At 39.3% G+C, this 24902-nt stretch overlaps 1 protein-coding gene across 3 annotated transcripts in view; it reads left to right on the forward strand.

The window, feature by feature from the left end:
- LOC148410357 (uncharacterized) overlaps positions 1 to 24902 on the forward strand; it is a 171571-nt gene that overhangs the window by 57757 nt on the left and 88912 nt on the right. For all 3 annotated transcript variants that reach the window (XR_015868141.1, XR_015868142.1, XR_015868143.1), the window contains exons 4-5: positions 3402 to 3505; positions 3591 to 3681. The gene's annotated coding sequence lies outside the window, so the exon portion shown is untranslated. The remainder of the gene's footprint in view (positions 1 to 3401; positions 3506 to 3590; positions 3682 to 24902) is intronic.

The following is a 24902-nucleotide window of genomic DNA, read 5'->3' on the forward strand; positions in this document are numbered from 1 at the left end:
GCTTTCAAACACTGAAAGTCACAGACAAAATTCACGCATCAGCAATCCTACTCTGAATACAATCTAATTTTCTATTGCTGTATATTCTGAACTGTTGTAAAATAGTCAAGACCTACCTTACCCTACTCACAATTTTCTTATTGTTCTATAACCTATAATCTATTTACCTACCTACCTACCTACTAGTATGTGCACACTTATCTACTTACGAAGATATATCCCTACCTACCTACATAAATACAGTATAGTTTACCTATCTACCTTCCTAACTGCCTCCCCACAAACAACCCGACTGACAATTTTCTTACCATTCAAAAACTATTAACTAATACAATCTACTTACCTACCAACCTACTTATCAATCAACCAGCCAATCCATTTATCAGCGTGTGCATCATTATTCTATACCTCCCTACACGAATCTACTCAGAATACAAATACAGGATATAGTTTACCTACATACCAACCTACACTAATCGACTAACAAAGATAAATAGATAACCCATCTACCAACCTACCTACCTTCCTACCTACCCGCCAACCTAATCTTAAAAAGATAGACAACACATCTACATACCTACTTACCTACCTACTGTACTAACTGTAATCTACTTACAAAGATAGATGACACACCTTCCTACCTACCTACGTATTTACCATAGTATGCACTGTTAGATAATCACCCTATCCCTCCCTACCTTATCTCCCGTACCTATCCTGCACTAATGTACTAACCTGCCAGCCTACCTATCAGTAACCTACCCAAATCCCTCCCTGCTCTTATAAACATATTGTTCTACCTACGATAGTCTACCTGTCTATCCACCTAAATATAGTTCAGTAGGTACTTACAGTATGTACTCATGCATTTCCTACCTGTGACTTATCTCTACATACCTCCCCTGGTCTAATCAGCCTTGCTGCATATTGCTTACCTTACCTTTTATACCTTAGGCCTAGTCTACACTATCTTACCCTCTTTTATTCAGTATCATACTGAGTGAACGAGTGTGTACTGTGTGACTTTTGTTTTTAACTAACAGTTTAAAAACTGCATATCACACGGCGGCATTGTGTCTGCAGCCGTGCGGCGCCTGACTGCATTTTCTCCAAAATCCTTGTATATTTGTGAAGGAGGCAAGTCTGGCAAAGGATTAGGGGGAGAACAGCAAACTGCCAAAATCTGCACAGCCTGTCAAGAGTTTGGAAAAGAAAGAGACAGGAGGGGCGAGAAAAAATGTCAAGGAGGAGACTGCAAATGAGGCTTGTTTCAATAAGGGGATCGATGGGGATGCAGGAAAAGATGTTGTGTGCATCGATGATAAGTGTCCATTGGCAAACACGAGACGGGAGGTTATTGAAGGGGATGTGTGTGTCTACTGGGGGCGAGCGGCGGGTATAGAGATTGTGTCACAGGAAATAGATGAGTTACTTTTTTTCCTCTCCACAAGTTTTCCTTCCCTCTGGTTGTTAGGGCTTGAAAACAGTGCTCCCGGCGAGCAGCCATGGCTGCGGAGAAACATGATGTCTTTCTTCATTTCCAAATCAGCCCACCGGTATATTTATTCCACTTCCTTCTGACGCCTTGATGATGATCACTCATGGCTACTGTACTGGTCAGGGGATCTCTACAGGCTTGGTAATTATTTTTAGGCGTTTGCCCTTTGTGTTTGTTCACTTTCCAGGCCTGGGCCTCCTTTGGGAAGATGTGATTGTTGGGGACAGCCCTTCAGCAGTTGTCCATGTCACAGGGCCTTGTGGGGAAGATGAACTTTTCTCTCTGTACAACTTCAATGCTGATAAGCTAATGAAGGTTTCAGCTTGAGTCCTGCCGTCATCTTCCAACAGCCTTCTTGATTAGATTAATAATTCCTTAGGAAAATTATTTTCACCTCCTGAGGTTTCCATTTGATGTGCTATTATAGTTAATGAAGACAGGATGGCTAAAACTGTTAGCGAGTGTGGTAGCTAAATAATGCCAATACCAATAGCTAGCTAACAGCATATATCTAGCTAAATAATTAACTACTAGTACAAAATTGCTAACAAATGAGCTAATACTGTATTTAACACTGATTTATATGATCCTAAATGCACACTTAGTAATGTAGTGGTGTTCCCTCTCTATATCACGGTTCGGTTTTGCGGCTTTAGTCTATCCTAGCTTAATATTTGTGAACATAACTTTTCTATTGCAGTTTTACCTCGCTAATTTTCTTGCTAGTTTTCTTTAAAGTCAGACCAGTCAAAAAAATATATATTTACGTGTTATTCTTTCAATCAATAAACAGCTTTTTTTTGTGAATTTTCATCACCATAACAATTGCAGGTTTGCCTAGCTATTTTTCTTTATATTTTCCCTCATTTTAAGTCGGATGAATAGATTTTATGTATTTTTTTTAACAAAAAAAAACTAAAAAAAATGGAATGAAAGAAAAAAAGTTAACACGACCGTGGATTTCAGTTACTGCGGGTATCTTTGGGAAATTAAATCCTACAATGAATGAGGGAACACGGTAACATATCAGCCAATGAACGACGAATGAGCTAATAGCAAATTCTTTAGCCATTTTATATTATTGTAAAATGCCATTTAAAAATGTAGTACCTCGCTAGTATGCTAATAGTAATAGCCTGCTAAAATATCTAATTCTGTGGCTTTTTTCTATGTTTTTATAAAAGTACATTTAGAAATAGAGTGAGCATTTTTATGATCATTTGTAGACAGTGTGAATAAAGCAGGATATGTGACAGACATTTTCCTCACATGTTTGGTGAGAGGAAACAAATTGTGTATTTTTTGTGTTAAAGTCTATAATTTGGTTGCACTTAAGGATAATGCTACTTTACTAAAATTATCCATGAGCATTTATTTGTGTTTTGCTACTGAACATTGATCACTTTGCAAAGTTTTTGTCGTGAAAATGTGCAAAGTATTTGCTTCAACATTCAAACATGTCTGCAATCCAATATCTTTTGGGACTTTTTCAGTCCAACTTTTGAGTGTGATCACAGTTTCCAAAATTCTATCTTTGATTTTGCCTCACTTAGAAATAGTCTTGTGACGGCGATTGACAATGAGCCGTCGTGACATGTCAATTTTCGGGATCCGTTCCGCCTTGAGAAAATGTCAGGAACCCTCCTGTCCATCTATCTGCGGATGAGAAAAATGTTGTTTGTCAGCGTTGTCTTCTTCGCTCAATGCTAGCAAAACTGTCAATCCAGTTTGTATAATGCTTGTCCCAGCTAACTGCAAAAATGTTTTGTGATAAGAAAATAACTTATACACCATAAATAGAACTTTAGGAACAAATTATATAGCTGAAGTCTTGAATCTGAGATGAGCTTGTGTATTTTGTCCTGATCTTGGATCTGATATCGTTCATTTTGTACTTTCACAGTGTTGGGTGCCTACACACGCTGACTGATGGTACCATCTGCAAATAAACTAAGGAATCCATACGAGAACCTCTCATTTCCACTTTTTATCATCATTATCGTCTTGGTAAGTCTCTCAAGTACAACCTACATGTAGGACAAACCTATAAGCAGTTTCTTTATGTCTGAGGTCCTCTTTTCTCTATCTCCAGTCTGCGGGGCGGCTTCTGAGTATGTTGTCCACACAGAGGCACATTTGTCGTCCTTTGATCCCAAATGACTCGTCGTCTATGGCCGTCAAAAGTAAGTAACTTCTAGGAACTGTGTGGGGCTGGGGTATATTGGAGGTCTTGTATTGATTATCGTTAGAGGAAACAAAACAACAAAGAATGGGAGGAGGGAGGATGTGATGGGGACAATGTAGATGTCTCTCTTTGGAATGTCAAAGCGTCCTTGAGAGCACCAGACAGGAAAAATACAGGCAATATTCACGTTGTGAAAAAAAGAGATGAATAACAAAAAATAGGTATTTTAACTTGGATTAAAAAGCAAAATGGCTAAATGCTGATTCACCATATTTGCTTTTAACGCTTGGCTCCACCAAGTGAAAATGAGATGAAAATACTGTTATGTTTGTCTGCAAGGAACAGCAATAACATTCTTGGGTTATTTTGTCAAGTCATGTCTGGATAGGGCATATTTCAAAACCAATATTTTGTTTTAACCAGTAATACATGTTCATTTCTCAATAACACCAACAATGTCTACTCACAAAGTAACAAAAGTATTTTTTTTAATCTGTAAATTATGTTTATTTCTCTTGGATAGTAATACCATCCTGGGTCAGTTTGACCCGGGGTCATGTGTTATTATCCAATAGTTTTTATTGTTTGTAATCTTGTAACTAACAATTGTTGAACTTGTTGTTCCTTTTTATAATCCTCAGGAATATCAATTATATTCTTGGGTCATTTTGACCCAGGTCTTGCTATTTCTCAAAAACATTGCAAAAAAATGTAAGTAAATAAATAAAGTACATTGAAAAAATGTTGAGTATACATATGCTAAGTCTTATATTAAAAAAAATAAATACAAAAACTTACATTCAACATTACTTTATGAATGGGTCAGTTTGACCCACAACATAAAATTTTTCCTGCCTCGATACTAAAAACCAAGCTAGGAATCTGTCAAAATTTTCTCTTTTAATGACTTTTTTTGACTGACATTTTTGTTTAGTTTTACACACGTTAAAATAAACCTTTTTTTTAATTGGAATTTGTATTTGTTAACCTCTACTGCCTTTACCATTGTTAAAATACTATCTTTTTTTTAATTTAGTAACTAAACTAAAGAATGTCTCATAGGGTTATTGGTTATTTGATTGTTTGGTGTGGTGACTTTTCTAACAATAAAAATAAACAGAATAGAGCATGACCCTAAGAGAACATAACAACACATCACTTGGAATAAAACCGCGTCCTTCTCAGCCAGTTCTCTTTTGTTTCCTCACTCTTACTTTTTGCCGTGCCTGGAAGTGCTAGTTGGGGTGATGAGGGATCACAGCACGCCAACATTTGGCGCTGGTACAGAAGGTATTATACACACCCTGCTACACTGCATGCCAGAGGAAAACACACTGATCCTCTGCGCTGGGCTTTATTACATCCAAGCGCAGTGTCGCTTGCAGCTGCTGTGCACACTTGAGCTAATCGTACAGTCTTAGCTGCACATACACACACAGACACACGCACATGTTCACACAAGGTATATGCATGCGCTCCTTTGCGAAGTGACAATAAACATAACCATACATTGTCGAGATAGCTTTCGTAATGGTTGGACATGCGATGTATAAAATATCAATTTTCAAATGTTTTCAGTGTGACTAATCCAAAGACGGCATAATTTAAAGAGGGCAACAGTGGTGGCATCTGAATTTATATTAATATCGATGTGGATTGATGCATGAATAATCATAGTAATAGTTTGCTTTTGGGTGTGTTTTGTGCATGATAAAATTTGATTAATACTAGAACTTTCTGCGACATTAGAGTCTGGCTTTTCATGAAAAATAGGTTATATATTTAATTAAATATCCCTTTACTTCAGTATGTCCAGCAATACATATAAAAAGTAAGTAGGTGACAGTATCACTTCCTCATCGCTTGTCAAGCTTTGTGAGAGGTTTACTTTATTTATTTTTTGATATGGCAAAAAAAAAAAAACACTTGAGTAACATGTTGAATCCATGTTGAATGTCTCATTGAACACACGCATTTTATCACATATTAAAACAGTTACTGACTATCTCAATCAGGGGTTTCAAACTCATTTTTATCATGGGCGACATTGTAGTTATAGTTTCTGTCGGAGGACCATTGACTGTGAAGTCAAATCAATTTTAAGTATGACTCAATTTTAAGTGTGATTGTCATATATTTTTTAAATCAGAGGCCGCTTAAAACTGTTCAGAGTGGGCATTGCTAGACAAAAAAAAATGGGTAAAAGTTGAAGATAACTGGCAAATTTGGTATCTTAGCCAGAAACCTGAAATCATAATTAGCATTTTGCGGGCCCCATAAAATGATGTGGCGGGCTGGATCTGGTCCCCGGGCCTTAAGTTTGACAAAATGGTCTAAATAAAAGATCTTAGGGGCGTTTGTTGGTCAAAATATTAAAAGGATGAATTTGTTTGGGGGGATGGACAGTTTGAGGGGTATTGTTAACTAAAAACATCTAAAATTTGAAGATAACTTGCAACTTGACATCTTAATTCACATTTCGTAGGCTACATAAAACTATGTGGCCGGCCGGATTGTCCCACGGGCCTTGAGTTTGACACCTGCGCTCTAAATGCTGCCATATTCATTATTTTCCAAAGAATTTTGAATGTTATCACCTGCGGGCCACTTGAAATGATTTGGTGGGGCGGATCTGGCACCCTGGCCTCGGGTTTGACACAAGTTGGGTACTTCATTAGTGGGCAAACACTGCAGAAGCCTAACTATTGCTTGTATTTGTATACAAGTCAATTTCCTATAAGACATATGACTATAAGACTGTTTAAAACAAAAATAGTTAGTAAAAGTTAGACTTCCAGTGATGATTTGAGCCTGGAACGGATTCATTTATATTATTTCCTTTGGGCATACAGCAAGCGGAGTTTTATCTAAAATTAGACTTTTCATCTTGAGAAAGCAGCTTTTATTTTTGTTTATGAACTCTTGTAGAACCACAGTAGTTGCTTTGCTGTTACCAATTATCACTCAGCTAACCCTAATTGAGTCATTAGCCTTCGTGACAGCGGGCGTCATCGCCATTCGGGAGGCGAGCGCACGTGTTGATTTGCCCATTAAATGAAACTTGTTTATGTGTGTTTGTGTGTGCCCGAGTGTGACTGTGTACCGAGGAGGAACACGCCGTCTCCTGAGTCGGCGGCGCGTCTGCGCGGCAGCCTCCGCGCTGACACTCGCGCTACGACACGCTGCTCTGCAAATGTCACTCGCATCCAATTAAAGGGTCGACTGACGCCATTCTGCCCCGCCCGCCAAAGTTTTTTTTTTGTTGCTTTTTTTATTTTTGCTCAGAGGTCACTTGAGGGTCCTCATGAGACCCCCGAGAGGCATTTGCGGGGTACCTTCCTCCCGGGTCAAATCGACGCTTGTTATGCGTTTATTGTCGAGGCCCGCCTACACACATTTGTTATTTACAGCTTTGTCAGTGTTTAGTTTGACTGCGTTTGTCTTCGGTTTATTGGCCCCTGAGCAAATGCTGCAGTTATCCATCATTTCACCCACGCCGTTCAATAGCAACGCGCGCTATCCGAACAGTCGTCAGATCAGCAAGGCACTTTTTCAGCACTATTTCTGTCCTGTGTTGTCGTCGGCGGCAGACGGTAGAAGCACTGTTGCCTTGGAGATTGACTTGAAACATTTGCTTAGCATTTAACACTTAGTCACTGTCTTGGCACCTATATACAGTATACACATTTTTATATATAAATATATATACAGTAGCAGCCAAAATTTCGGAAACGCTCTTGAGTCTATTCTAGTTTAGCGGAAGTCATCGACATTATGAAGAAATACTGATGGAAGTATTTGGTAGAAAAAAAAATCAAAACTGAGTGTTTTATCATTTACTGCGTTGTGCAAAGTTGTACAGGCGGTCCTCTGGTTTCAAACAAGTTCGGTTCCCACCCTGATAAGTCGAATTTCTCCATCATTCGGAACGAACTCTTTCATACCTTTAAACTCCGACCTAAATAAATGTCTAAATAACTATCTAAATACTCGTCGATGTCTCTCCTTTCTCCGACCTTTCGGTGTTTTTCAGCTTTGTTTCCATCGTAATGACTTTCCTCTTGGGTTAACCAAATTCGCTAAAAGATTCTGCTTTATTTTTTGAAGCCATGATCTGAAAAATGAGGGTAAAACGGCAAGGATAGCTAGAAAATTACGGAGAACAAACATCCATCCTGGTTCCTCTCCCAGTTGACTTCAGGCGGTAGGCGGCGGACACACTGTTAGTAAATCGCAAATGGCAAATGTGGTTGCCAGCCAATCGCAAGGCACACAGAGACGAATCACCATCCATGCATCCATACACACCTAAGGACAACTTAGTATGTCCAATACACCTGCCATGCATGTTTTTGGAGTGCGGGAGTGCCTAGAGAGAACCCACGAGGGCTCGGGGAGAACATGCAAACTCCACACAGCAAGGTGGATTTGAACTCTGGTCCCAGAACTGTGAGGCGGACGTGCTAACCACTGCGCCGCAGAGCAAAACACACACTCTAAATTCGTGTGCCACTGGAGACAAAACGGCCGACAAGACTCAGGTGTCATTCAGTCAAAACAGCGTAGGCCGAGTACCACGTAACCCTACTGCCTGTAGTACCTTTTGCCTGGATACCTGGAATGACTTTCTCATCATAGCTGTGCATTCTCAGGAGTTATCGGCTTGAATTTCTTGACCTCTTCAAGGGATCGCACTGGACTTTTTGCACCCTACGACACACCGTATGCATCTTGATTATGGGGTCAATATCTGTACTTTACTCTGTACTTTACCCATACATTGGGCACACCATATTAAAAGGTGCATGCTCAAACGGTCAGTTGTAAAAAAGGTACGCATGTAATGTTACAGTATCACTCCCAGTGTGATACTGCACAGCTTAGGTAATGTTCCTAGACTGGTTTATCTGGGCCAACGTATGGCCTGTATGTGTTCCATAATGTTCTCTGATTGATTTATCACTGTTAGCGTAAGTAATGCGTGTGTTCCTTCCCTAACATCCCTATTTCAGCAGGAATTGGTCAGACAGTCAAGTAGAGGGCTCACCGAAGTCACACAGTAATTTTTTTTTACAAATTTGGGGCACACTGTTGACATATTTATATGTATATATATTAAGGGTGTAACAAAAAATGGTACGAGTGCTTCGAATCAAACCAAATCAAATCATTCCACTTTGAAATGTGTCAGGATATTTATCGAATCAAATTTTTGTAGTTTCAGTTTTATTGTACGCTCGTACTCAATGTATTTCTTCAAACATTTAGATATATAGTAAATGTCTTTGACCCTCTCGCCATAATTTCCTACAGGGAAAAACTCATTTAAGCTAATTAAAAGGTAGTTTGACATCAGTTTAACAGCTTTTGGGGTTTGATCTCAAAAGCTGAGGTCAGGCGCGCTCGTGTGTTTCGTACGCTGTTTCGTCTTGGCTCCCTGTCAGAGCAAAACGAGGTTATTGACTGGAGGGAAACGTGTGCTCTCACAAATCCCTTCTTCGCCTCAACTTCCAACTTGCCGCTGGTAGTAATTGTGGCAGTGTGCCACGCTTAAAGAGGAGAGGACGAGTCGGCTGAGGTAGAGCGCAGGCTTGCCGCATCCTACCAGATGAACTCATAATTGGCGGGCTAACGACATGATGCACAGCTTGCATCCGCAGGCACGTTCAAGAGGCCAGGTACCGCTCGTGTCCTTTTTCTGTGCTACGGAAAAGCACTTTCACACCCGCGCTAAACTCATTAGCACGACACGCTCTGCGCCTTCAAATGAAGCCGTTCCAAATGATTTTAGCTTTAGAGCACAGGTGTCAAACTCAAGCCAGATTCGGCCCGCCACATTTATTTTTATGTGGCCCGTGAAATGTTAATTATGACATCTGATTTGTGTCTGAAATACTAAATTTTGCTTGTTGAACATTCAAACATTTTTTTTTATGTTGCCAATATCCCTTTTGAACGGTTCTTAGCGGGCTCTGATTTCAATATGTGTACAATTTATTTGTACCGCTGACAAAAACTATAACTTCAATGTGGCCCATGATAAAAATGAGTTTGACACCCCTGCTTTAGTGTTCTTGCCATATCCTCCCTTTAGCCTCCCCTCCCATTTGACGTTTAAAAGAGGCTAGACATCTTATTTGACCATCGGCAGGGTTTTAACGTCCTAAAAGCAATGCGATGTTCACTCCAGCATGTTCACTATCCCACCCTGGTGAAAGGAGCCGAACATTACATTAAGGGCTAATGTCTGGCGGGGGGAGGGGTGTTAGTGGTGTTAGTAGTGGGGCTTCTGCACGGGTCAGCGAATAATACCAAGGAAATGTCCCATCTGATATTTATTTGGTGGTTTTTGTTTGAACAATTTCAGGGATTTTGTCCTCAGAGGAACATCCATCCATCCCTTTTTTTAAAGCACTTATCCTCATTAAGGTAGTGGGTAAGCTGCAGCCTGTTTTTTCACATTGGATTCCCTTCCCCTCGGGTTAATGTTTCCAAATGAAATTCCAATACACCAAACATATCCTTTGAGAATTTGAATAGAATTTGGTTGAGTAAAAAGATTCAGCACTGAGTCATACGCACATCTCTTGTGAGAGCAAGACATTAAGTGACCCTCAGCTTAAACAGAGCTAATGATTTATAAATCATTCAAAAATATTGCAGGTTAGGTTTTTTTGAGCAATCTAAATTGTCCTGAAGTGTGATTGGTTGGTTGTTGTCTCTGTTTACACTGCGATTGGCTGGCAACCAGTTCAGGGTGTAGCCTGTCTACTGCATGAAGACAGCTGGAATCGGCACTCGTATGCCCATAGTCAACGATTGATGGAGGGACAGACTGATTGATTATACAAATCACCCATTAACCAAGCCAATTTTGATGAAAGTCATCACACATGCTAGCAATGGCACAAGACAAAATCAGAAATGTTAAGTCAATCAAAGCAGGGGTTTAGGAGCTACAACTCACGGAATTTTGAGATTTTTGCCGATGGGGGCGTGGCTTCCGTCCCTTGAACCATTTTATCTCAGGAACAACTAGGTCTATCTTCACAAATGAGGTATTGTTGAACTATTTGGAAGTTTGGTGCATATTTTCCGAATTTGACCTTTTGATTAATTATTTGACCTTGAAATTGACCTTATCGATCACATGCCCTTGACAGTTTTCGATGAAAAATAGTCTTCCACATGTTCTAAGTAAAATTTTACATACCTTGAGACAGTCCTGAATATACAGGTATCATCTTGTCCATGTAATGCATGTAATATGTACTAGGCCCTGAAAGATTATCCATCCACATTGATTGTTAGACAATTGATTGTTACACGATATACCTTTTAGAGTTTCTTAATAAAATGTGCATAGAACTACAACTCTAGTTCCCAAATCAAGCACTCTAAGTCATGTTTGTTTTTAAAAATATATCATAAGGTGTGCATCAACCAAAAAAAGGTTGAAAACCACTGTCCTAGTCCGTTGTGAAAGCTGCAGTATATAAATATGTCTTACAGTATGCTTTCCCTAGACAGACCATAATATCATCTTGACACTTTGTTGGTAAACACAGACCACAGAGATGGCATCTCTTCAGCCAACCTTAATTGATTTTATATCAAAATGTCACAGGAAGATATATTTATGTGTTTAAGCAATACAAAACATGCTTGGAGATGTACAGCATTACCTCAAGTTTATTGAAAGAAACTTGAAGTATAAAAGTAGAAGTCTTAGAGAGGTCAAGAAGTGTCGGTCAACTGTCTGGTTGGTCCTCGCCCTCCGTCAGCCTCATCCATCAGCCTGCCTCGGTTCAAGGTGTCTAGTCAGATTTTTTCAGACATCAGACGGTTGACACAATGAGTGTGGTGTTGGATTTATGGAGGCTTTATTGATATATATTATGTTGAATTGTATTGGTTTTAGTTGAGGGGTGGTAACTGAATATATGTGGCTTGTTTGTCTCTTTAATCGAATAGCAATAATAAGCTCGGATAATAGACTCAAGGTCCTTCCATTCTTTTATTTGAACCCTTAATAGGAGGTATTCATGCTGCGCTATACATCTATGTTATTATTCCCATGTGTTTATAGAGGCTGCATGTCCTCGCTCCTTTTCTTTGTCCTGCATTGCTGTCTTTGTTATATGCGCGGTTAGATACTTCACAGACTTTTAAACATGACAACTTTCACAGTGTGTTGTAGTCACAACAAATTACTTTAGAATGGCCTGATAAACCTTGGTGTACAGTGCGCCGTAAAAGTCAGCAGCTTTTCCGACCAATTGAGCATGACTGTTGATGAAGAAATTGCTCTTGCTGCTTGGTTAGCCTCGGGGAAAGCACGGCTACTACAAGAGTACCAAATCTCTGCAGAGCACCAAACTGAGGAGCCCGCTTTGTAGACAAACAGAACAAAGCTGGAGCAAAAGTTCCAAGTTGGCTTGATGAGGATGCAGGATATTTGCGAAAACTTACTACAGAAAGGTAACGTATTTTCCGCAATACAAGGCGCACCTAAAATCCTTAATTTTTTAAAAACTGATGGTGCGCCTTATATAAGGATCAATATTGAGATTGGGATCAGTAGATGGGGAATGAAGTGATAAAGTAATCTTTACCTGTTTCTTTTGTGTGTTTACAGTTGAACAAGGTTGCTCATATTGACATTGAGTTATTATCCTATTGAGAGTTTAGAGTTATTATTTGAGTTATTATTGTTATTACTTTGAGTATTACTATATTGTGATTGAAAAAGTTTTAAAATGTCATTAATTGAGGGTACGCCTTATAGTCCGGTGCGCCTTATATATGGAAATAGTTTTAATATATGTCATTAATTGAGGGTGCGCCTTATAATCCGGTGCACCATATAGTGCAACAAATACGGTAATAGAACTGGTTAGAGGATTTAAACCAAGCTCCTTGGACTTGTTAAATTTGTCGGTTTTTACAGAGTATGTCTGACTAACCAAGTGGGATCATTGGTAGATGAATTTCACAAAGATACGATGTACTTGAAAAACTAAGAGGGTACAGGGATGAATTGAAAATAAACAAAACACAGTTAACAGGACAGCTTGGAAAATAGGGCACAGGGAATGAAAGTAAAACAACTGAATGAAGACACAGGACATGCTTAAAAACCTTAGTGGGGGAACCGAATAGATCGAAAGTAGGGTTACAAGACAGGTTGTACCCTCCAAAAATTGAGGGTACAGGACTGATTATAACAATTTACCAAGAGAACCGAACATGTTGGAATAAGGGTAAGAGACTCGATGTTAAGGCCTTGATACACCAACCTGATTTCAGGAGTCGGTAAGAGTCCACTCATCTCTGTGTGCTGTCTGATTAGTTTAGAAAACACAGTCAAAACATCGGAGCCGTGCACTGGGCATTCTCACCAGATTCATAATGTTGAATCGCACGTTGTGACATTTTATCACTCTGATTGGCAGCTAGCTTGCAAATCAGCACACAGGACAAGAAAGAGGAAGGAGCACGGTTAAACAGTAAGCGAGGAAAGGCCTTGACCATTTCCATTGTTTTTGCACATAGTCTGACTGGGTGGAAGAGCGAGAATCTGACTTTGTCTCTAAGTTGCAAGAGGAACCAGAATTGTGTGATATTATCAATGAAGTTTATGTTGACAAAGTGAAAGAAATCCACACTGTGTGAAGACATGGGGACGAAAGTGGATGTACCAGGTAGGATTTGTGGTAGCACTCCATAATAGTGTGTCATGAGCTGTGAGGGGTTGATTTGCCTGGGAGTTAATTCTACATGAAAAAAATATAGCAGCATGCATTGTTTACCTTTTGATATTCTTTCCTGTAAAGAGTTTACTTGTTGACTTTTTCTAACAATAAGGAATAGTGACTACTGCCATCTGTGCTATGGAAGGGTATTACTTCTCACGCATGCGCAGAAGCTCCTTAATTAGTGAGCGTCACTGCGGTGCATTTCTACTTTTTTTCCAGGTCGACGTGCCGACGGTTGAGAAGATGCCACAAGGGTATAGCTGGTCACATTTGGTTGACCCCGAATTGGCAAACTAGGTCTTAAAGTACAGTAACTCCTTAACGAACTGAACGAGGGTATCAAGATGTTTTGAAGAACTGAAAAGGGTTACACAGTACCAGGAAAAAACGAGATTGGTTGAAGGGTATGACTAAAACTAAAATTGGCCACTGGATGAGTTGGAAAAATGAAAGCCAACTTGAAAAAAAAAGAAAAAACGGAACGACAGGACTGTGCAGTTTAGAAAAATTAAATGTCAGTTTAGATGGTAGTCTAGATGAGTGTACAAGGTATTAGAAGACTTTATTATGTGGAACAAAATAGAAGAATTACAGTGCTAATTTATCGTTCATATAACGCATTGCTTCAAATTCCCATTTGAGTGCCGTTTACTGGTAAAAGGGCATTCCTGACATGCAGAGGCCTCTCTAAGTGACTGAGCGAAAGTGAAGCAATGGAGAGACATGCTTTAGCTAATGGGAAAGCCTTCAAGATGAGACAGTAATCTGGCCAAAATGTCAGTTCGCTTTCATGTGAGAAGGCTTGATGTTTTCCCAATTAAAACCAAGGTGTAAAGACGGTTTCTACCAAACTGTTTTAATATGTTGTGGCGAGCCTTGCGTGTTGACTCAGGTGCCTCCGGGCTGGGGTTGCTCTTAGCGGACCTATGATGAAGCTTTTATCAGTTCAAGACATTTTCAGGCGGCATTGATTTTTAAAAGAGTCAGTTTGTCTTCATTATGACTGGAAACATGTCATTCACGGAATCGTTGCGGCTCTGTTATCGACCGCTATGACTAATTGAAATAGACGTGGCGAAAGTAGTCTGACGTGAGATCTTCATTCAGCGTAATAAAGCGTGGCTCCTTCTTCTCGTCCTGTCCCTTCCCGTTGTGTGTGTCACGCAAGTTGCAAGTCTCACTTCAAAGAAATGACCGGCTTTTTCATTTCATCACTTTTATTGTTTGGACAGCTTATTGAAACGGTGATTTCCCAAACTGCATCTCTATATGTTCCCCGTCTCATTTCTGCCTCCACCTGCAAAGTGAAAGTGCCATTTGGTTTTGTTTGTGGAGCGCGCCGAGCCAACTGAACCAACAAGCTGAATGATTAAAACGAAAATGGACCCCCTCACTCTGCCCGCCACCTGGAATCATGCCACATAAATTCTTCTCTCGTGAATAACGACCATGAACCTGTATATCTGCAAGTTATGCCACTTGACTTATAAACACAATAAAATATCCAAACAATTTTGGGGTGGTCTCAGTACAGAGGATTATGTGTTTTGGGGTGTGGCGCTTAACCTAAATTGAAAACCAGCTTATTTTAAAACTCTAATATGAAATCTTGTTTGAAATCTTGACCTCGGCTTGAAACCATATAATGAAATAATAAGACCTCTCTAACCCCGCCTCAAAAGTCTACTTTGAGAGAGAGTAATGTATAAATGTATGGATGGCTAGCTAAATAGAAGTTTAGCTAGAGAGAAGGCTGGCTAGCTTTATACATTCAGATCCAATATATCCACCTGCATCTTCTGTCAATATCAGCATGTGTGGAAATCACCTTTTTACCCAAGCTGTGGATATGAGAAGAAAAGGTGAAAATTGGTTCTCAACCGCGTTAGCGAGAGAGAAAAAACTCATTTGAAAAGAAAACCAGAGGAAGAAAAGCACTATTAATGGCTTTGAACATTTTTTTTTTCAATCTGTCACAGCTTGTTATGACAGACTTTAAGCAGTTTTATCACAGCGGAGGCTTAACAATGTTGCTGTCTTTCGTTCTTTTTGCTGGAGTGTCACTCTGTAGCTCATATCCATCAGAGACTGGTATTCTCTCAGTCCTTAGAGACTCAGCCTCTTTCAAAGCCACAAGTACTGCCCTCCTGAAGGACAATAGCCGGCCACCTCTGTTCTTCGGTGACAGGCTTGCCATGGATAGCTTCATCTGGCCTTTCTGCAGAGCGAGGCTCTTCCAGCCACGGCTGACTAGACCGCAACAATAACCCCGGCTACCGGCTGCTGAATGTGCAGTGGAGCTGAGCAAAAGCCCAACTGGGGCCACTTGCAACAAGCTGCCTGTACCTTGCCCCGAGTGCCAAAGGCGCTTTTAGACTTCAGCTTTAAATCAATGCTGCAGCCTACTTTTTAAGGATTACACGGTATGCAACTTTTGCTCAATTACAAACAGGTCCCACTAGTCTTAATAAGATGAAATTGATGTGCTTTGGTCAAAATACCCCAAGGTTTAAGAATTAGTCTGCGCTCCACAGCCCTTTTGAGATCAATCACTTCTGAGGGTGCCGTCTCTTGATAAACAGGGGCAGCGCTAAGGGGTGGCTGGTGGCTACTTGGGCTCAGTCCCCTTCCTTAGGAGAACAAAGTGTGTGCAAACTGCACCTGAGTCCTCATGAAGGTCGTAACTTCATCACCAAGCCACCGCTTGGAATTGTGTGTGCAAGTATTTGTAAGCAAGCAATTTAACATTTAGGGTTTTTTCTTTTTCTTTTTTTTTTTTTTCATTTGATGTCACACTATTCACATCTGGGCGATATGGCTTAAAAATGAATCTTAATCATTTTGGACATTTATGATTTTAATCGATTTCATTCGATGGTTTTAATCAAAGTAAGAGAACCCAACAAACATGTATTTAGAGGTGATATTTACTAAGAATAAATACTGTGCAAATTGTTCAGAAACAATATACAACATGCTGATTTTAAACCAGTTTATATATATATATATATATATATATATATATATATATATATATATATATATATATATATATATATATATATATATATAGTTCTTAACAAAAAACTATAATGTTTTACCAGAAATATATATTCTTGGACATTCCTCCTTAAGTTCCCTACTTTTATTTCCCAACTAAAGCTAAAACGTTCATAGTGTAATCTACTAATTTCTCCTTTTCTCACATTTCGAATGTAGTAAAGTTGCTGACCAGCTTATTGGAAAAATAGAAATGTCACGCCTGTCAATTATTATTTTTTTGAACATTTGTATTTTACAGGAAAAGAATTGTATTGAAGGATCAAAGAAAACTATTGCAAGAGTCTTCGAAACAAAATAAGATTATATGATTTGATGATTTTATAGTAATGTGGCCGGCGTAATATTTGGCTGGCGTGCATCATGATTGCTCTTACATCAAAGCTATCAAAATGTTACTCTATTTTTTTTCTCCTAGCAGACAAATAAGGGTCTGGCTAACTCCTCTAAAGCTAAACAAAGTTCTTGTGAGCCGCATTAGCAGTTTTCCATTTTCTTCCATCGCCACGGTCAGTGCGGAGCACACGGCGTGCCCGTCGTGATCATCCCACACCTGAGTGTGACGCGGCGGGCGAGCATCCTTAGTAATCAGCACCTGTTTCCCGCGCCGAGGGCCACATGGCACGTTACCCGGTCGCACGCTGTGTCACGATGCGCCGCTTTCCACCGAGGCGGCGAGGCGCTTGGCACGCCGAGAAGCTTCCCTGTGTGAATGGCTAATGACGAACACAGCCCATCCAGCCGTCCTCGGATGGGATAAGGCGCGAGATAGCACCCTTCCAGATGCACCCGGGTGTGAACATCCCCTGTTGGCAAACTGTTACAGCACCTCCCACTGCCTTTGCACATTTGCTTTGTGTGCGGCGTGTTAGCGTGCCCACACAAAAAGCATGTGTCTTGCCTTTTTGACAGCAAAACTGCAGGGAATATGTATTAATTATAGAGAAAATTACCATCTGTACTTTATTTTTTTTTTGGCGCTAAAACGATAAGGCCCAAGCTTCGATAATAATCCACGCTTAAAACATGAAAACCAGATTCTGAGATTTTAGCAAGGGAATTCAGTGGGAATTTGTACACTATAATTAGTGGACAAAAGAATGTGTATAGTATTACCATGAGCCCACAACTCTTGAGGGAATCTTGCTTTAATGTTGAAGAATACATGCAGAATACATACATATTTTTCTCGCTCTCTCTTGTTATTGATCTGCCTAAAGATGTCAGAATATTCGGACTTTAGATATCAGTTTTTTTTTTCCCCTTTGGTCATGCAACTTCCTCAAAGCTTGTAATGTAATTGTATTGCAATTTAGTCAGAGTATTTAAGTGTGGTAAAAAAGCTACTAAACATGACAACGCAATTCCAACATCTAACTTTCAACACGAACCATTCTAATAATCTGGTTTTGTGTTTTTATGTGTGTGTGTGTATCTCACAAAAGTGCCTTCACGTACAGTAACCTCAGGGTCCATGAACTCCCACTGAAGAACTACTAACGTAGACCTGTATGAAAATGAAATTGGCTTTGTTCACGCTCGGAGCGGCGCCAAACGGCCTTTTTCAAAAATGTGCTATGCTGCAACCACTTGGTTCCTCAAAGATACCAAAACTTAGTCTACGAAAATACAAAGCCCTAAGAGTCCACTCTGAGTGCTTTGTGTCTACCAAGCAGATTTGGTGCAATTTTTGGACTATCAAACTGCAAGGAATGTTCTTTTTCTTTTTTAATTGTACCATCTGTGTTTTGAGTTTATGCCTTAACACAATTCCTTGACTCCGCAGACAGAGGTTAAAGTGAAGTTTTCATCACGGTCTCGTGCCTAGCTTGTTATACGTAATCTGGTCCTGGTGTGCGTGTGTGTCCGCGTGTGTATTTGTGTATTTTTTTTTTTTGAACACGTCTGCCTCCAACTGCTTCGAATGGCTCCACGCTGCTTTAATGCGGTTTGCGGCGCTGCAAAAATCTGAGCTTCAGAGACGCTTTGACCCTTTGTTGCTGTTCGTGTCTGAGTGGGAATTAAGTGGTTGGCTCAGTTGGAGCTTTTGAGGAACTCACACACACACATGGCGCGTAGCTGCATCTGAAAGACAGTGTCTTGCAGCAGATGCGATGAGTTCAGGAGGTAAAGGATCCAAATGGCGTATAGCTGTCCATTAGCTTTGCCACCTGTCTCGTGTGTAGCAAAAGCCATATAATGGCTCACACACACAGATTGTCAGGTCAACTGTAAGGGCTGACATTTGGAAACAGGCCACCACTTACACAGTATTTAGCCTATTAAATACCACAGTTAGACATGCCCTCCTCCATAGAGAGATTGCATTGCATAAGTTAGTGCTTATTTGAATAAATTCAGCAGAGGAAATGCGCTATTCTCTGTTAGCTAATATTTCCAACATTTGCTTTCTGGAGGAAATTAATTATTTTGCAGGCGACGTTTTGGGTCACAGAAGTAAATCACAGAATTGCTAATTAGAAGGTATCTCGATAGGAGTCGTCGCAGTCGGTCTTGAGTGGTGAGAAAAAAAAGAGTATGAGCGCTAGACTTACACATTTTGTATTACACTAAACACCGTAACTGTCTGACTCAAATTCACATGAATAAATTGCATTGAAAAGCTATGTGCAACAAATATTTGAACAGTGCAGCAACAGAAGTAGTTAAACAATACAAAAAAAATAAAAAAATAAAATAAAATCTCTCCCCTATTATTAATCACATTTGCATTGGTGTATAATAGGAAATGACTGTTAAAAAAGAATTAACAATTCGATTTATCTCAGAAAGCAGAACCCATTTAAACACAGTATTTGAAATGATAACATAAATGCCTGCCTGGAAAGAAGCAGGAAGAAGTCTAACTTATTTAAATGTTACCCCTCGGCTTCAGATTACACAATAAAAATAAATAAATGAATAAATACATAAATGACAAACCAAACACTTATGCTGTATAATCTCCATCACCAGTGTCAAAGTCAAGGTCAGGGGGCAAAATCTGGCCCGCCACTTCTTTTTATGTGATAAGATTCAGAGATTCAAGTAAGATTCAGACAAAAATACTAAGTTTGTAAGTTGTCCTCAACTTTTAATAGTCTTTTTATAGGAAGCAAGAAGCATTGTGTGTTATCAATCTCAACAACAGCTTTTACTGGCCTCTAATTCAAAAACTAGATAAATGTGTGACAATCACACTTGAAATTGATTTGACGGCACTCCGACACAAACTACAAGTACAATTTGTCCCCTGATTAAAATATGTTTGACATGCCTATGGGGTCTCCATATATATAGTTATACAGCCTTTAAGATAGTTATACAGCTTTACCCTAAAAATTGACAGACAAAAATATTTTCTAGTCATGCGTATGTTTAATGCTTTAAATTCATCTCAACCTGTTAGATCATTATTTTCATCCCCATTCTGAAATAAAACACAAATCTGTGCTTGTATTTTTTTTTTTTACAATATACATTATATATATATATATATATATATATATATATATATATATATATATATATATATATATATATATATATATATATATATATATATCAGTTTTGTAGCTCATGAAAAAATGGCTTCAAAAAGGTTAGTGACGCATAGGCATGTCTTCTTCATCCTCTGTTAAAAAAAAAAAAAAACTCCAGCTTTCTAAGCGTTAATTTACTATTTAAAAAAAAATCCATTTCCTTCTATATATATATATGACTGTTGTGTAATAGTATGCTCTCAACCTTACATCTTTGAAAACTTACAGAACAGCTTTTGCACTGAGTGTTGAAAGAGTCAACTTTTTGTTCAATTTCCGATTCAATTTTCATTAGAAGACATGGATGTGCAGTCCTCACTGCCGCTGTACAGCGCTCTTATTTCTGTACATTAAGATTACGACATTCGGGAATCCGCGTATTGTATATCTTTGCACAATGTAAATCACGCATGCAGGCAGCAATCCATTTCCTTCTAATGTCATTCGATGTGTGTCTTCATTGATGCTGAAATATGTATATGTTCCGACATGAGCGAGGCGAGCAATATGTCATATGAGTGATCGTCTTCCGGCGACGGGATCGGATCGTTTTTCATTCACCGAGCGGTCATGGGATGAATTCGCAGTGGCTGTCAAAAGGCCAATTGGAGTTCAGCGAGAGGTCAAGCTGGAAACAATTCATGGCCGCAGTTAAGCTTCTGTCGCTGCATTAGTGGGGGTCGTTAGGTAGACATGTAGATGACAGCGCAATGGACCCTCGCTATTTGGGGGGAAAGGGACCAGGCCAGCCTGCAAGTAGTCTAAATCTATTAATAATTAACGCTGTAATGATTTCAAATTATAATTAACACATTGGATAAGAACATTTAGTTTTATTTATTTTTTTGCAAATATCCAAAATCATCTCCCGCACTTACTTTAGACTCACCAAAATAATTGATTTTTTTAAAGAGAGAAAAAAAAACACATTTCCAGCTTTAGCTAAGTTAAGTTTGACAAAATGCACGCACCCAGATGGAGACAAAACAAGACAAATAGAGCCAAGCCCCTAGGGTCATGACAGTTGTTTTTGTCGCAAAACCGGGAAAATACTTTAAAGAGGGGACAAAAAAACTCAGTATTCCACATCGCAAAAAAAAAAAATATATATATATATATATATATATATATATATATATATATATATATATATATACAATAAAAACTCTGTTTTTCGCTCAGATTCTCAGCACAGCAATAATATTAGTCGTTTTTTGCAATGGATAAAATAATTAAATCCAGTGTCTTTATACTGTATTTACCATCATGAAGAGATTTAATTCATACCTTACATGAAGAAATTAAAAAAAAAAAAGCATTTGCTGTGACGTTCCGCAACACCAGATATCGAGAGCCTGCGACCATTTATCTAACGATTTACATTTACAAGCGTATTGTGACACGTTTGACACGATCAATACACGTAGAACACGTTCCTTGCTAAAACACCTCTCGGCGTTTCATGGCTGCATTTATTTATACCCAATCCCCATAAGTCTCCATACGCTTGGACGCATTGACGCCACTCTTTGTTTATAGCGCCGACACGGACAATGAAACGAGGTGTTTGAGGATAAGCGGAAAGCAATCAACATTTGTCAGCGCTTGTCAACAAGCGAATGATTTATGTCCGACGTCGGCGCTTGTTTGGCCCATCCTCCTGCTCGTCGGAGGCCCGCGCTCGCCGACTGAGAAAGCTCAGCGTTTGATTGCAGCGCGTGTAAAAGGAAAAAAAAAAAATCCGGTGTCACCTTGTCACTCTCGGGCCTGTTGCCAAACTACCAGCGGGGGTCTGTGGAGGGAGACTGGAACGGGCATGTTGCCCAGTGTGTGTGTGTGTGTGTGTGTGTGGATGAATCATAGTGATACTCAACCCCCTCCAACCCCCCTTTCCCTCGATCTGTCCAACTCTCCACCCTCATCCTCACCCCATCACTAACGCTGTAATTATCTGCCTGTGGAGGATGGGAGCTCTGCAATAACACTCAAGTGTGTTTACGTGTGTGCGTGCACGCGTGTGTGTTTTACACCTTGGCACAAACTCATAAAAAAAAAAGGAGAACAGTAGTGTTGACATTTGGGCTGTGTGATAAGGCCTTAAAATACAATCTCGGTGTTTTCACACAAAAATCCCATTTCCGATTTTCTCCTTTTACTCACTGTTGCCCCCATTGGAAGAATATGGTATCACATCACAGAGCAGATTGCTAACTTTGTGGTGAAGTCTTAGAAAGTGGAGATATAATCAAGGAAAGTTTTAATCTAGTCAGAAAATGTTATATTAACACTACCAGAAACACATGATATATCTTTTTTTTTTATGAGGATGTCTTCATTTCCTTTTGGAGTGGAAAGCACTTGAGTGAAAAGCTATCAATTTAGTGCCTTTATGGTCTAAACATCAAATGTGGGCTGTAAACAAACTACAGCGAAAGCCAATATTTCTTTTTATTCTGACAAGTGAGTCACCTTATTGGGGTCTGAGATGTCACAAATTTTCAGAATCCAAATGACTTCGGGCTGAGTTAATGTTGGGTCACTGAATGTGTTTTGATTCATTTCTGTCACTTTATCGTTCATGTATCATCACCTTCTTAAAATAATGGCCTGAGTCATTTTTTCATATTAAAAAAATATGTATTTTTGTATAACAACATCTCAGGATGCTGGCCACCTCTGCTAAAATCCTTATTTAAACAAATCTGTCAATTTTACCCCTGAAATGAAATTAATATATTATGCATTAATTTAATCTGTATTTGGTTATTTCTCTTGATTGTTGTGTATATCTTGGTGAAAATGTATGGATTTTAGGAGTCCAAAAATTGGAAAACCTCCAAGTAACACATCCTTAGAAAATTTGTAAATTTTAGCTCAATATACCACATCAATATTTGATTCAATTGGGTGAATCTTTCCAAGATTATGACAATGGTTGCCTTTAAGGGAGTAAGTTTAGCCTTGGGTATTAAAACATGCGCTTTCAATTAAAAAAGTAAAAAAAAATCTAATTTTCTGTATGGCTTTTATTTTAGTAATTTAGGATGAATTAGAAACTATTTTCTGATGGATCAGGATTTTTTTTAGGGTCAAACGTTTGGAAGTGGAGCCTCAATTACCCATTAGCCACCCAAAGTGACTGCCGTTTAGCTCTTTACATCCCCATGTGGCACAACATGAAAAAAATGGAGGGAAAAAAAAGATGTATAGAATTATTAATAGAACATCACAAAACAAGATGTCACGTTCTTGAATGTTGAAGACGGATGGCCAGTCGACCTCAGTGCTTCACATTGGTTCCGGTCCACGCGGGGCCACATCTGATCCCCGCGCTAGAGCCAAAAGTGCACTCGCAGAAGATCAAGGTCCGCTCCGAAATAGATGCGGTGGCGGAGCTGTCACGAGAGCCGCCGATGTACCCGAGGTGTGTCGGAGGTTACCCTGGGTGGCCCCAAGGTGTGGGGGGACTCGCGCTCGTTATTGTCTTGCTCCATCAGCCAGCAGCTCTGCGGATGTAATCCAGACAATCGTTATACACTGCATGACTCATGTTTGACTTTAAATACTGTACGCAACGGCAAATTGAACTGCATACATTTCAACCTACAGACCGCTGCCAAACGGAAATTCCTGAACTTGGAAAAAAAAAATGCATGACATTTTCGAAGATTATATTACTTTAACGATCGATCCCTTGCAACGGAACTTCTGGTACGTGGAAAGCCGCGGTAGCGCAAATGCACGAAGTTCCCGCTTGATCCTCAGGAATAAATGTGTCTGCTCCTCGTTCAATTTTCTATCATCGGATGCAAAACGGCGACATGTGTATGACTTATTGTTATTGTGTATTGTTCGGCTGTAATAATGAATTATTTTAATGTTATTCGTTTACGTCTTGTAGATCGTCGCGTCGATAACAAAAAAAAAAAAAAGGATGAAGATGATTATGTGCTCAGTTCAATTCCTGGTCAAAGGACACCGTCCGGCAAGGATTAGGGTTAAGTGATGGAAATGGCATCAAAAATTATTCTGTATGCGCAAGAATCACCAGACCTCAGCGTTGATTAATGGGACAGTTACTTGCAATTAGCAACGCAATTGTATGATATGAAGGCTAACATTTTCATAAAGCAAAAAAGGAAACTCAGACTAATTTTTCTTAGACAGACATACTGTAATTCAACATTGAAAATACAGTATCGTATACTGTATACTGAACTGTATAGGTGTTATCTTATAAACAGTACAGTATTTGGACCATGTTTTTGCATTTTCAAGTATTCTTTTCATATTCCGTACATGTTCTGAACACGTCAGTTTTTGCTTTGATAAACATGCTTTGGATAAAATAATTTTGCATTTTATTGCATGTGTTGTTACACATGTAATATATTTTGTTAATGTATTTTTGATCGGAAGTAAATGTTAGACAACTCCTGATATCCAGCATATTGATTTATGTCCATTGTTGTGGACATTGGTTTTCAGTCACCGTGGCCTTTCCAATGATGGTGGACGCAAATGAATAGACTGGGACTAAGAAGGGTATTTACGCTGCACTCAAATGTTAATAAAATGTCTTCTTTGCCACATATATATGAGGCAATTGGTCCACTGAAAGTTTTAGCCACAGCCAGATATCGTGAGGGATTTTTTTCTTCCAGGAATTTATTTGGCGTCGCCAATTTGATCAGGAATGTAAAGTGACAAACTCAGTGTCAGACTGCTTGTAAGACTCGTGAAGTCACTTGGGAGCGTGGCGTCAAGAACGGCAGCGGGTAGTTTTCTCACTTTCACTGACTTTGGGAAATTAGTTACATAACAGTGGGGCTTGCAGGGAAGTTCTTTATGATATGGAC

The sequence above is a fragment of the Hippichthys cyanospilos genome, chromosome 16, assembly GCF_059441005.1.
Source record: "Hippichthys cyanospilos isolate Australia breed blue-spotted pipefish chromosome 16, RoL_Hcya_1.0, whole genome shotgun sequence".
NCBI lineage: Eukaryota > Metazoa > Chordata > Actinopteri > Syngnathiformes > Syngnathidae > Hippichthys > Hippichthys cyanospilos.